We start from the raw sequence: 15214 nt of genomic DNA, 5'->3' as shown, positions 1-15214 counted from the left end.
AGAAAAAAACAAACTCAAGTAATGATAGGACACTATTCGCACTTAATAGACTGGCAAAAACTGGAAAAGAATGATGCTACTTATAGGCGGCAAGTATGTGGGGAAAAGGTACTTTCATGCATTTCTGGTATAAAATGAATTATGACAGACATGTCTAGAAAGAAATCTGGCAATACCCATTAAAATTAAAAATAAACTATACTTCAACTCATCAATCCCTCTTTTGAAGATTTAATCTCTGAAATGTGCTGTGCTCAGGTGCTTAGTCTTATCCAACTCTTTGCAACCCCCTGGCCTATAGCCCGCCAGGCTCCTCTGTCCGTGAGATTCTTCAGGCAAGAATACTGGAGTGGGTTGCCATTTCCTTCTCCAGGGGTCTTCCTGACCCAGGTATCAAACCCATGTCTCTTGCACTGGCCAGTGGATTCTTTACCACTGGGCTACCAGACTGGGAAGCCCCAGTCTATGAAATAACACCAGTCAACAAGAATAAGGATATACTTATAAGGAAGTTTATTGCCATGTAGTTGACAGTATCAAAAACTGAAGACACATTGAATGCCCATCAATAGGGAAATGGTTGAATAAATTGCAGTACATTCATTCTACAAGGACAGTATTCAGCCATTAAAAAGACTAGTAAGATCTATACCAGTTGAGGGATTTTTAGAATATATTGTTGAGTAGGAAAATCTATATGAAGAACATAGTATATGATATGAGTTCATTTTTCTCAAATAATGGCAAAAGTCTTATGTATATATGATTATCAGCATGTGTCAATATGTTAACATCAGTAGGATGCTGAGAAGAAATGATAGAGAAGGGGAAAGAAGTAAATAAGTTAAAATAGGAGAAAAAGAGAATAAAATGTTTACATAATAAACATGGAGTATCTTATATGATTCAGTTTATGTAATATGTATGTGTGTATGTTACACACCTGTCAATAGGGCAAATGTAAAGAGATGCATGGAAATGTCAACAAAATGTTAATGATGGTACATAAGGTGATACAAATTTTAAAACGTTTTCCTTATACTTTCTTGTATCTTCTTTCTTTATAATTTTTCTGTTTTAAATTTTTACAGTGAATGTGTACTGTATTTAATTTAAAAAAAAAGGATAAACTGTTTTATTTGTGGGGAAAAGTCACACTTTTTATTACTTCTCTGTTTAACCCTAAATATTTCTCAATGACCTTACAGGATGAAGTCCATATAAATGTAGCATAAGGTCTTTTGTGATCTGACTCCTGAATATCTGTTCAATTTTATTTCCAGTAGCTTTCCCTCTCAGCCATTCTGAATTACAGCAATCTTCTGAATACCCCATGGTGTTTCAATCACTCTGTCTTTGAACTCATTCTCCCTTTCTCTAAAATGTGTTTTATACATGCGTTACTTGCCTAAAATGCCTTCCCATTTATGCTGCAAATTTCAGTTTGGGTATCCCCCCATCTAAGATGTCTTCACCAGCATCCCCCAGGATAAATTTCCTACTAATGATTCAGCAAACATTAACTGAGCATCTGTATGCCTAGCATTATGTTCCTATTTAGCAATGATAAATAATAACAATCCTTATTCTCAAAGAATATTCAGTGTAGGAAACATAGTCTAGCAAGGCAACAGTTACAGCTTAGTTAGGTAAATATAATGATGGAAATATGGGCTGAGGGAGAGGAGCATAGAGGGACCTAAATCAGTGAGGGAAGTCAAAGAGAACTTCACAGCATGAGCAAAATTCGAGTTAGAATTTTTGAAGAATTTTGCTAAGTGGATGTTAATTCTTCCAAAAATAAGTTTGATCATTCCTAGCAGAGGAAATGTCCTATAAGAAAGCACATGTACCAGCAGCATGGTGGCACAGGTGGTAAAGAATCTGCCTGCAATGTAGGAGACCCAAGTTCAATCCCTGGGTTGGCAAGATCCCCCGGAGAAGGGAATGACAACCCACTATAGTATTCTTGCCTGGAGAATTCCATGGACCGAGGAACCTGGTGGGTTACAGTCCTTGGAATCCTAAAGAGTTGGACACGACTGAACAACACATGCATACATATTCTATATCTTGGATAATATCCATCAACAGACTGACCTGTGTTTGTTTTTCCTCCACTGGATATGAACACCTTGACAACAGGGGATGTGTCTTTATCATCACTGATCTCTCTTGTGGCAGCTGGCACAATGCTTGACACAGAGTGGGTGTTCTGTAGCCGGGGATTGCCCTGGACTTCGCTGAATCCTGTCGCTTTAGTTCTCCTCATAAATATCCTCATTTAACCTAGTCATGTATAGCATAGTGAATTTTCTAACTACTTTTATTCATTTTAATTTACACCAAGGTCTTGAATCCTTTGTGGAATTTTGTTGATTGGAAACAAAGCATGTTCCTTTCAGTACTTCATCTATATTCCATTTAGCATGCAATTTTAATTTTATTACCTTCTTAACATCTTTTATCTTTTATTCAAAAGGGAACAGCAAACGTGCCTACATCCACCAGCAGATCCCAGCAACAACTGAAATGTTTTTCTGAAACAAGAGAAATGAGAAGCTTTGATCCCTTTCTCCCACTTAGGGAAGAAGGAATTCCTCTCAGTTCCCCAAGAGAGGATTCCTATTATTAGGGTGTTTTCTTTTTAACTTTTTTTCTTTTTCAAATTAATTTTATGGTTAGCAAAGAAATACATGTGTATTGCTTTAAAATTATTCAAATGCTACCAGAAGACTTAAAATGAAAATCAGTGGTTGCTCCTTGCCCTACTGCACACATCACCCCACCCCTCAATCTCCAGGGATAACTACTCTTTTGCCTATTTTCTGGTATTTACATTCGGCTTTCTAAATAGTGTGCTTATATCTCTAGTTCTTTTATTTATTTTAGACAGCTATTTGTTTTCAGTATGCTATCTATAGTACTTTAAAATATTTCAGCATAGAAAGAGACGTGTATGTGTGTGTGTGTGTGTGTGTGTGTGTGTGTGTCTGTGTGTTATTTTGGCTTAATTATACCCTGTGTGTGGTCACTAACTCTAATCATACCTTAGACACAGCTAGAATTCTAATCAGGAAACCTACCCTCCAGAGGCCATCACTACAAATGCTTCTGTCTTGTTTTTTTTCCCCTATCCCACAGTTTTTTATAATTAACATAATGAATGTTAAAAAAAATGATTTTCCATAAGCAAATTAGTGGCTTGTAAATGGAAATTTGAAAGAGAGCTCATCACAAAATTACCAGTATTCAAGATACATGGACTGGCTTAAATATTTCAGGGGCGTCCTTACCCATACATGGAAATAATCTAAAGAAACCTGGAGTTTATAGCTTTAGGGTTGATCCTAGACTTAATTTCTAGAGGGTTCTCTGAATGAACTAGTTTGAGAAGATTCTGGTTGTCAGTTGCTAATCTTATGATTAAGGGTATCTTGTCTTGAAACATTTTCTTATTTGCCTTGGATACAGTCTTCATGCTGGATGTGGTCAGAACACTAAAAAGGATGAGAACAAAGACTTTCCAAATGGTATAACTGTTTATGTACCTTCTTGCTGATGAATGTTTATGTAATAGGTGAAAATGTATATGATATTATTTGTTCTGAGACTGATTTTTTATTAGAGGCTAGTTTGAAGATGTTGAATAGTAGCTAAACTTTACCCACTTTGGTCTTCTTTGGAAGCTTCTGTGTCCATTAAAAATGCAGAACTCTATTTGCCTGAGTCAGTTTGCACAAATACTTATATAGTCAATTATTTAGCCCCCTTACACAATTTTCCCATTACTCAATCTTTCCTATAAAAGTTTATCATAATTTTTGGTTAAATTAATTTTAGTTTTTCATTAATATAATTACAAATATTATTAATTTCTGAGGCAATTAGTATATTATGATTATTTTTCATTCATTAGTCACTTTTTCATTTTTCTTGCATCAATGCCCCATTTTTTAAACTTATTTTGTTTTCTCCCTTTACTTCTTATGTCTTAGTTTCCTTTAGCTGTCCCTTGATAAAATTACCCACCCTGTTAAACCTCTCACATAACCTGTCAATTTTTTCCTCTAGATATCACCTTTCTACTCTAGGTTTGACTGGTTGCTTGTTGTATACCTGCTACTTTCCTGATACTTCCTTTTACTGCTAACTGTACCTTTCTCCTCTATGTGACCCCTATTTCCTGGACCATTTTTTCCTACATTTTGGGTTATGTTCTCAGTATACTAAAGAATAGCGTTGGGTAAGTTCCTGAGAAACAGTGTACGTGAGGCACAAATTTTGACTCCTTGAATATCTGAAACAGTGTAATGGCTGGGTCATATGGTAGGTGTTTGTTTAACTTTTCAAGTAACCATTAAACTTTTTTCTAAAATAGTTGTATTATTTTTCTATTCCCATCAGCAGTATATGAGTTTCAGTTCCTCCATCCTTACCAGTCCTTGACTAGTCAAAGCTATGGTTTTTCCAGTAGTCATGTATGGATGTGAGAGCTGGACCATAAAGAAAGCTGAGGGCTGAAGAACTGATGCTTTTGAACTGTGGTATTGGAGAAGAAAGACTCTTGAGAGTCCTTTGGACAGCAAGGAGATCAAACCAGTCAATCCTAAAGGAAATCAGTCCTGAATATTCATTGGAAGGAATGATTTTGAAATTGAAGCTCCAATACTTTGGCCACCTGATGTGAAGACCTGATTCACTGGAAAAGATCCTGATGCTGGGAAAGATTTAAGGCAGGAGGAGAAGGGGACAACAGAGGACAAGATGGTTGGATGGCATCACCGACTCGATGGACATGAGTTTGAACAAGCTCTGGGAATTGGTTGGACATGGAAGCTTGGTGTGCTGAAGTCCATGGGTCTCAAAGAGTCGGCTATGACTGAGCGACTGAACTGAACTGAAATTAAATCTATAAATAAAATTGGGGAGAATTGTAATTTGGGGTTCTTCTTTCAGTTCAGTTCAGTCACTCAGTTGTGTGCGGCTCTTTGTGACACCATGAACCTCAGCACGCCAGGCCTCCCTGTCCATCACCAATTCCCAGAGTCCATCCAAACCCATGTCCATTGAGTCAGTGATGCTAACCAACCATCTCATCCTCTGTCGTCCCTTTCTCTTCCTGCCCTCAATCTTTCCCAGCATCAGGGTCTTTTCCAATGAGTCAGCTCTTCTCATCAGGTGGCCAAAGTATTGGAGTTTCAGCTTCAACATCAGTCCTTCCAATGAACACCCAGGACTGATCTCCTTTAGGATGGACTGGTTGGATTTCCTCACAGTCCAAGGGGCTCTCAAGTCTTCTCCAATACCACAGTTCAAAAGCATCAATTCTTTGGTGCTCAGCTTTCTTTATAGGCCAACTCTCACATCCATACATGACCACTGGAAAAACCATAGTCTTGACTAGATGGAGCTTTGTTGGCAAAGTAATGACTCTGCTTTTTAATATGCTGTCTAGGTTGGTCATAACTTTCCTTCCAAGGAGTAAGCATCTTTTAATTTCATGGCTGCAATCACCATCTTCAGTGATTTTGGAGCCCAGAAAAATAAAGTCAGCCACTGTTTCCACTGTTTCCCCATCTATTTGCCATGAAGGGTTCCTCTTTATCTCCATTTACTTAAGTTTTTAAAAAAATTTTTCAGCAGAGTTTTGTACATTTTAATACAGGAGTGACATATTTTATTGAATTTATTGCCTCTGTGGTGTTGGAGAAGACTCTTGAGAGTCCCTTGGACTGCAAGGAGATCCAACCAGTCCATTCTGAAGATCAGCCCTGGGATTTCTTTGGAAGGAATGATGCTAAAGCTGAAACTCCAGTACTTTGGCCACCTCATGCGAAGAGTTGACTCACTGGAAAAGACTCTGATCCTGGGAAGGATTGGGGGCAGGAGGAGAAGGGGACGACAAAGGATGAGATGGCTGGATGGCATCACTGACTCGATGGACGTGAGTCTGAGTGAACTCCGGGAGTTGGTGATGGACAGGGAGGCCTGGCGTGCTGCGATTCATGGGGTTGCAAAAGTCGGACACGACTGAGCAACTGATCTGATCTGATGTATTTAATATTTTTATACTATTAACAATAGCATTCTATTGATAATTTAAATTTATAACTGCTCATAGTTAGACATAATATGGATATAATGTTATTATTGATAATTATATTATTAAAGTATTTGTTTTAACCTGCCCATATTCCCAAGGAAATTTAAGGTAGCATTCTTCCTATATTGGCTTAACTGTATACTGAATCTGATCAAAGTGATTCACTTTCCTCAGAGATATATTTCATTCATTGACTCAATACTCAGACTCTGTGTTTCAAAAGAATACTCTGGAAAGCATTGTCCAATTTGCATTAAAATGTCATTTTATTGAAAGAACCATTAAATTCAACTACTTCAGAGTTAGCTTTAGCAAGTTATTCATTCTGACTGGTTCATCAAGTTGCAGTGTTACTCAAAACCTAACATTCTGCAGAAGTCATATCAAGATTATCTTTTAGTACAGACAACTGGTTGGTAACACCTGCCTTTAAAATTTGTCAAAGCAAAATCATCTACTCAAACTTTATGGAGCATAGCTTTGAAGCTGTTATTGTGCCTAGCCATTTGAACGAATTGAAAGGGCTGTTTAGGAAAAAATTGGCTTTACTTTCTTGCCCACCTGCATCTCACTTGCAGTGGGGGTTGGCCTGTCTTCAAGGTTAGAATGCAAATCAGTCTTTTCACCTTTTAGAACAAATGGCTGACTTAATTTTTTTCATATATAAAACATCAATATTTTTCTGATTGTTGCTATAGAAAATATTCATTCTTTATGAAGCTCAGCTTTTGAATTGACTGTTACCTGGCTACTGTCAAAATACCACTGTTATAAATACTATATGAAAAAAACTAGTTTGATATTTTAGATAATAATATCCTTTCTTTAATTCATCTCATCAGTAATATAGCTCCATATATGAATGTCTTCACTGAGTTACTATTTAAAGTTAAGCTTCAATTTCTACTAAATTTTATCTCAAGAAATAGACATATGAAGACTTTTCTACACCTACACAATTGGACTTGAGTTTAATATCCCTTATAATACTCAGTAAGGATTTCTAGTGGAAAATTTTTCTTGGAACTTAATTCCAGGATTTAAGTGTTTGCCCCATAGACAATATTATATTCTTTTTGTTGTTGTTAGTGTTTTTTTTTAATATAAGAGTAATTATATATTGTACTCCCTGTTAACCATGGCTACAAAGCTCTGAACCAATTTTCATACTCAAAATACCCCTTCATTATTCTGTCATAATTATCACTTACTTTTTTCTAATTTGGTAGAATATATCACCAATCTTTACTGTAATTGTCCTACTGTATATTTTAAAATTTTTTTTCCAACTTTATTGAGATATAATTGACATAGAACATTGTATAAGTTTAAGGTGTATGGCATGTTATTTTGATACAATTATACATTGCAAAATGATTGCTGCTAGGGGCGGCGACGAGAGGAGTTACCCCACACCCGAGGCTAGGGCTGACGGACTGGAGGAGCTACCCCACACCCCTAAGCCCAAGGCCAAGGGCGACGGCAGGGAAGAGCAACCGCACAACCGAGGCCAGGGGCGGTAGCCAGGAGGACCAACCCCACGTCCAAGGAGCCATGGCTGCACGGGCACAGGAGGGCCTAGAGGAGCTATCCCACATTAAAGGTTAGGAAGGGCGGTGGTAGGAGATACCCCTCATCCAAGATAAGGAGCAATGGCTGTGCTTTGCTGGAGCAGCCCTGAAGAGATACCCCACGCCCAAGGTAAGAGAAACCCAAGTAAGACGGTAGGTGTTGCAAGAGGGCATCAAAGGGCAAACACACTGAAACCATACTCACAGAAAACTAGTCAATCTAATCACACTAGGACCACAGCCTTGTCTAACTCAATGAAACTAAGCCATGCCTGTGGGGCAACCCAAGACGGGCGGGTCATGGTGGAGAGATCTGACAGAATGTGGTCCACTGGAGAAGGGAATGGCAAACCACTTCAGTATTCTTGCCTTGAGAACCCCATGAACAGTATGAAAAGGCAAAATGATAGGATACTGAAAGAGGAACTCCCCAGGTCAGTAAGTGCCCAGTATGCTACTGGAGATCAGTGGAGAAATAACTCCAGAAAGAATGAAGGGATGGAGCCAAAGCAAAAACAATACCCAGCTGTGGATATGACTGGTGATAGAAGCAAGGTCCGATGCTGTAAAGAGCAATATTGCATAGGAACCTGGAATGTCAGGTCCATGAAGCAAGGCAAATTGGAAGTGGTCAAACAAGAGATGGCAAGAGTGAATGTCAACATTCTAGGAATCAGTGAACTGAAATGGACTGGAATGGGTGAATTTAATTCAGATGACCATTATATCTACTCCTGCAGGCAGGAATCCCTCAGAAGAAATGGAGTGGCCATCATGGCCAACAAGAGAGTCCGAAATGCAGTACTTGGATGCAATCTCAAAAACGACAGAATGATCTCTATTCATTTCCAAGGCAAACCATTCAATATCACAGTAATCCAAGTCTATGCCCCAACCAGTAATGCTGAAGAAGCTGAAGTTGAATGGTTCTATGAAGACCTACAAGACCTTTTAGAACTAACAACAAAAAAGATGTCCTTTTCATTATAGGGGACTGGAATGCAAAAGTAGGAAGTCAAGAAACACCTGGAGTAACAGGCAAATTTGGCCTTGGAATACGGAATGAAGCAGGGCAAAGACTAGAGTTTTGCCAAGAAAATGCACTTGTCATAACAAACACCCTCTTCCAACAACACAAGAGAAGACTCTATACATGGACATCACTGGATGGTCAACACCGAAATCAGATTGATTATATTCTTTGCAGCCAAAGATGGAGAAGCTCTATACAGTCAGCAGAAACAAGACCAGGATCTGACTGTGGCTCAGACCATGAACTCCTTATTGCCAAATTCAGACTGAAACTGAAGAAAGTAGGGAAAACCACTAGACCATTCAGGTATGACCTAAATCAAATCCCTTATGATTATACAGTGGAAGTGAGAAATAGATTTAAGGGCCTAGATCTGAGATGGAGTGCCTGATGAACTATGGAATGAGGTTCGTGACATTGTACAGGAGACTGGGATCAAGACCATCCCCATGGAAAATAAATGCAAAAAAGCAAAATGGCTGTCTGGGGAGGCCTTACAAATAGCTGTGAAAAGAAGAGAAGTGAAAAGCAAAGGAGAAAAGGAAAGATATAAACATCTGAATGCAGAGTTCCAAAGAATAGCAAGAAGAGATAAGCTAGCCTTCTTCAGTGATCAGTGCAAAGAAATAGAGGAAAACAACAGAATGGGAAAGACTAGAGATCTCTTCAAGAAAATCAGAGATACCAAAGGAACATTTCATGCAAAGATGGGCTCGATAAAGGACAGAAATGGTATGGACCTAACAGAAGCAGAAGATGTTAAGAAGAGATGGCAAGAATACACAGAAGAACTGTACAAAAAAGATCTTCACGATCCAGATAATCACAATGGTATGATCACTGACCTAGAGCCAGACATCCTGGAATGTGAAGTCAAGTGGGCCTTGGAAAGCATCACTACGAACAAAGTAAGTGGAGGTGATGGAATTCCAGTTGAGTTATTTCAAATCTTGAAAGATGAGACTGTGAAAGTGCTGCACTCAATATGCCAGCAAATTTGGAAAACTCAGCAGTGGCCACAGGACTGGAAAAGGTCAGTTTTCATTCCAATCCCAAAGAAAGGCAATGCTAAAGAATGCTCAAACTACCACACAATTGCACTCATCTCACACGCTAGTAAAGTAATGCTCAAAATTCTCCAAGCCAGGCTTCAGCAATATGTGAACGCTGAACTTCCAGATGTTCAAGCTGGTTTTAGAAAAGGCAGAGGAACCAGAGATCAAATTGCCAAATCCGGTGGATCATGGAAAAAGCAAGAGAGTTCCAGGAAAAACATCTATTTCTGCTTTATTGACCTTGCCAAAGCCTTTGACTGTGTGGATCACAATAAACTGTGGGAAATTCTGAAAGAGATGGGAACACCAGACCACCTGATCTGCCTCTTGAGAAATTTGTATGCAGGTCAGGAAGCAACAGTTAGAACTGGACATGGAACAACAGACTGGTTCCAAATAGGAAAAGGAGTTTGTCAAGGCTGTATATTGTCACCCTGCTTATTTAACTTATATGCAGAGTACATCATGAGAAACGCTGGAGTGGAAGAAACACAAACTGGAATCAGGACTGCCGGGAGAAATATCAATAACCTCAGCTATGCAGATGACACCACCCTTATGGCAGAAAGTGAAGAGGAACTCAAAAGCCTCTTGATGAAAGTGAAAGTGGAGAGTGAAAAAGTGGGATTAAAGCTCAACATTCAGAAAACGAAGATCATAGCATCTGGTCCCACCACTTCATGGGAAATAGATGGGGAAACAGTGGAAACAGTGTCAGACTTTATTTTTCTGGGCTCCAAAATCACTGCAGATGGTGACTGCAGCCATGAAATTAAAAGACACTTACTCCTTGGAAGGAAAGTTATGACCAACCTAGATAGCATATTCAAAAGCAGAGACATTACTTTGCCAACAAAGGTCCGTCTAGTCAAGGCTATGGTTTTTCCAGTGGTCATGTATGGATGTGAGAGTTGGACTGTGAAGAAGGCTGAGCACCGAAGAATTGATGCTTTTGAACTGTGGTGTTGCAGAAGACTCTTGAGAGTCCCTTAGACTGCAAGGAGATCCAACCAGTCCATTCTGAAGGAGATCAGCCCTGGGATTTCTTTGAAGGAATGATGCTAAAGCTGAAACTCCAGTACTTTGGCCACCTCATGCGAAGAGTTGACTCATTGGAAGACTCTGATGCTGGGAGGGATTGGGGGCAGGAGGAAAAGGGGACAACAGAGGATGAGATGGCTGGATGGCATCACTGACTCGATGAACGTGAGTCTGAGTGAACTCCGGGAGTTGGCGATGGATAGGGAGGCCTGGCGTGCTGCAGTTCATGGGGTAGCAAAGAGTTGGACACCACTGAGCGACTGATCTGATCTGATCTGATGGTGTTAACTAACACCTCCACCCTATCTTATAATTATTTCATTTTTCTTGCAAGAATATTTATGACCTACTCTGTGAACAACTTTCAAATATATGGTAGTATTATTAGTTATAATCACTAGCCTGTATATTAGATCCCTTAAACTTGTTAATCTTATAACTATTAATAGAAGTCTAAAACTTTTAACCGACATTTCTCTATCATCCTCATCCCTGTGTCCCGGGTAACCACAATACTATTCTCTCTTTCTCTGAATTCCAATTTCTTTTAGATCCATATATAAGTGATGTCATATAGTATTTTTCTTTCTTTCTCTGACTTATGCCCTCAAGTTCCATCCATATTGTTACAAATGGCAGAATTTCCTTTCTCAAGGCTGAATAATATTCCATTGTGTATGTATACAAATCTTCTTTTTCCAGTAATCCATTGATGGACACTCATGTTATTTTTATATCTTGGCTATTATTATGTATTATGATATAATACTTTGGTGATCTTGGGAGCAGATACCTTGTCAATGTCATGGTTTTATTTCCCTTGTATATACACCGAAAAGAAGGTTTGCTGGATCAAATGGTATTTCTATTTTCAATTTTTTGAGTTTACCTAACTGTTTCCCATAGTGACTATGCCAATTTACATTCCTACCAACAATGCACAAGAGTTTCCTTTTCCTTCATACCCTCACCAGCACTTGTTATCTCTTGTCTTTTTGATGACACAAGCCTCAGCTCTTTCTAATCTTAAATATACTATAAAACATTTTCATGCACAAATTTAGCAGATAATTCAATGCCCCTTTTTCCTCATAATGGCATTCTAATTGTTGTTCCTGTTGTTTTTTATTTGTTTTAATCCATGTTACAATTAATGTAGACCACTCTGCTAATTTCCAAATACCAGTGGCATCTAAAAGTCTTTAAGGCCTAGATTCCTTATGGGCTAAATTTCACTCATTTTCAATTAATAAGACTTTTTTTTATAAATATAAATATATGGTAAAAATGATTATGTATATTTTGTTCTTAGTATCCTTAAATTCTTTTAAGAAATAGAGTATAAACAGGAAACCATACAAAAATCAATTTCCATTGAGTTACATTGCATTAGTATTTCTACAATATTTTTATTTGTAAATCAAAGTTATTTCTTCAAATCCTGAGTTACAGAAGCAACTCAAGTCATTTTAAACTGGTAGGGAAAAGAGATGAGAGTGACCAGATTTTCTATTTGCATTTCCCAAGAAAGAAGAAGTTTCAATTCTATAACCACATGCTGTGCAACTGAACACTGACACTACGGTCAGGCATGACATTTTCTAATTCCTTCAGAGCTTCAAGAAATGTAGCATGATTCCATTAATATAAAAGGTGATGAATGACTTTTCCTTTAACAAATTAATATGCTCCTACCACATGCCCGGCACTGTTCTAGGCTCTGGAGTTATATCTGTAAATAAGACAGATGAAGATCCCGGTTCTCACAGAGCTTAAATTTTGGTAGGGGGAAACGGATGGTTGAATGAATGCATGCATGACTTAATTAAGGAGAAAATAAAAAGAAATTTTAAATAAATTTAATAAATAAAAAGCATTTCACTTTTTAATATAATATAAATAAAAAGTACATATAAAAAATGACTAGGAAATTAGGATAGGAGAACTGGCAGGGGAATGGGGTAGAAGACAGGAGTCTTAAAATATTTAAATATGATGGCATGGAACTTCTGGCAGTCCAGTGATTAAGACTCTGAGCTTCTACTGCAGGAAGTGTGGGTTTGATCCCTGGTTAGGGAACTAAAATCCTGCATGCCACATGGCATGGCCAAAAATTTTTTTTTTAATTAAAAATAAAATAGGATGGCCTAGGTAGGCCTCATTAGGAAGATGATATTGATATTTATAACTTCTCCTTAAAGAAATTTGTTTAATAATTTCATGTTATTTCTGGGCCTGTTAATGTTGAATGACTCTCTTTCTCCTGAAGTCATATGTTTCCATTTCTTTGTAACCGTGGTAATTTTTTTTATTAGATTGCAGATGTAAATTTTACATTTTTGAGTGCTAAATTTTGTTCTAGTCCTTTAAAGAGTATTGGAATTTGTTCTGGAACATATTTAAGTTACTTGGAATCATTCTGATCCTTTTCAGGCTTTTTTTAAGTTCTAAGAGAAGGTTCAGAGTGGACTTCCCAGGTGGCTCCCTGGTAAAGAATCCACCTGCCACACACTGCAGGAAACATGGGTTCTGTCCCTGGGTTGGGAAGATCCTCTGGAAGAGGGCATGGCAACTCACTCCAGTTCTTGCCTGGAGAATCCTATGAACAGAGGAGCCTGGCAGGCTACAGTCCATACAGTTGCAAAGTTGTGCTGTGCTTAGTCTCTCAATCGTGTCTGACTCTTTGTGACCCCATAGATTGTAGCCTGCCAGGCTCCTCTGTCCATGGGAATTCTCTAGGCAAGAATATTGGAATAGATTGTCATGCCTTCCTCCAGGGGATCTTCCCAATCCAGGGATGGAACCTGGGTCTTGCACATTGTAGGTGGATTCTTTACTGTCTGAGCCACCAGGGAAGCCCAAGAATACTGGAATAGGTAGCTTGTCCCTTCTCCAGGGGATCTTCCTGACTCAGGAATCGAACCAGGGTCTCCTGCATTGCGGGCAGATTCTTTGCCAGCTGAGCTACCAGGGAAACCCAGGGTTGCAAAGACACAACTGAGCGACTGAACATGCACATAGGCAAAGGTTCAGAGCAGCCTTTATTCTAGGGATACATTAGCACCACTACTAAGGTGAGACCCTTCGGAAGACTCTGCTCAACGCCCCTTGTATTTGGACAAGGGGTGTGTGACTTTGGGAATGTTTGTCCTATGCTTTCCTCTGTCTGTAGGAGTTCCACCTTGCTTCTGTGCATGCTCTTACTCAGCCCAAGACTGGACAAGGCCCTCTCTCCAGGTCTCTGAGACTTCTTCTCTGTTCAGCTCTTTCCTCTCCAGAATTCAGCCCCACTGCTCTCACCTCTCTCTGTTCAGTGCAGTAAGATCTCCAGCCTGGCTGGGTTTCTTTCCTCCCTTAACTGTGCCCTGGAAACTGCTGTCAGGCAGGGTGTGAGTTGGGCAGTAATAAGGTCTCAGCTTTCCTTTATTTCAGAAATCTTTGAGAAATCACATTCCAGGGCTGTCTATAGTTCAATGTTTGAAAGCAATTACTTCATTTTTCCCCCCTGCATTTCTAACTGTTTGGAGCAGAAGGACAATTCCTTTAGAAGCTAATTCTTCATGAGTGGAAGCAGAAGTCCTTTAGATTTTTTCAGGTAGTACTTTGACATTATCACTCACAGATTTTTAAAAATACTTCTTAAGCTACTGAAGATTAAAACCATTTTTTATCAACATTTTGGGGCCTTTTGTTTATTTATGAATTCTTACCAAGAATAGCATACAAAGCATCATGAAATACTAGAATGGGAAGGGATCTTATTTTTATTTGGACTGAAAATTGTCTGGATAAAAATATGAATGTAATGCAATTATGTGTGTGTGTTTTTTTTAGCATGCAGTACATTTCTTCATTTACGTTCAGAGAACATCAAAATAAGCACAAAGGGGAAACATTATGTCCTAAGTAAAAGAAAGGGGGAAAACATAGCTTTGCTGTAACTGTACAAAAGTGCCATATAAAAGAAATAATATTTTGAATAGCTGATTTTTGTCTTGATAAATTCAAGGACACTCAAATCCTGCCCCAGGCGGATCAATCTTCCCTTACCTGTAGCTAAGGTAATCAGGCATTAGTACCCAGCAGTATATGTCTTAACTTGGTAATTATGTTCACATTTCAGAAACTGATTTTTTTTTTCTCATGTGGATGTATATCTTAGATATCAGGACATAGAATTGTTTTCTTAAAACTTACATCGAAGAAGCCTTTTCAGGTTTTAGTGACTTTGTTTATGGAGCACTACAGGAGACAAGTAATTCCCTGCAACCCATTCTGACCTTTAGAATCACATGGAGGATACAACACTATATGAGGCGAAACACCAATTTCATCACAATGCTACTCTTCTAGAGCTGAGAGAAATTGGTTCTTCAGCTTATTTTTCCAGGCATAGCCTTTGAATGGC

The sequence above is a fragment of the Bubalus bubalis genome, chromosome 9 (assembly GCF_019923935.1).
Source record: "Bubalus bubalis isolate 160015118507 breed Murrah chromosome 9, NDDB_SH_1, whole genome shotgun sequence".
Lineage (NCBI taxonomy): Eukaryota > Metazoa > Chordata > Mammalia > Artiodactyla > Bovidae > Bubalus > Bubalus bubalis.
The sequence above is the reverse complement of the archived record's forward strand: the minus strand, read 5'-3'. Positions refer to the sequence as shown.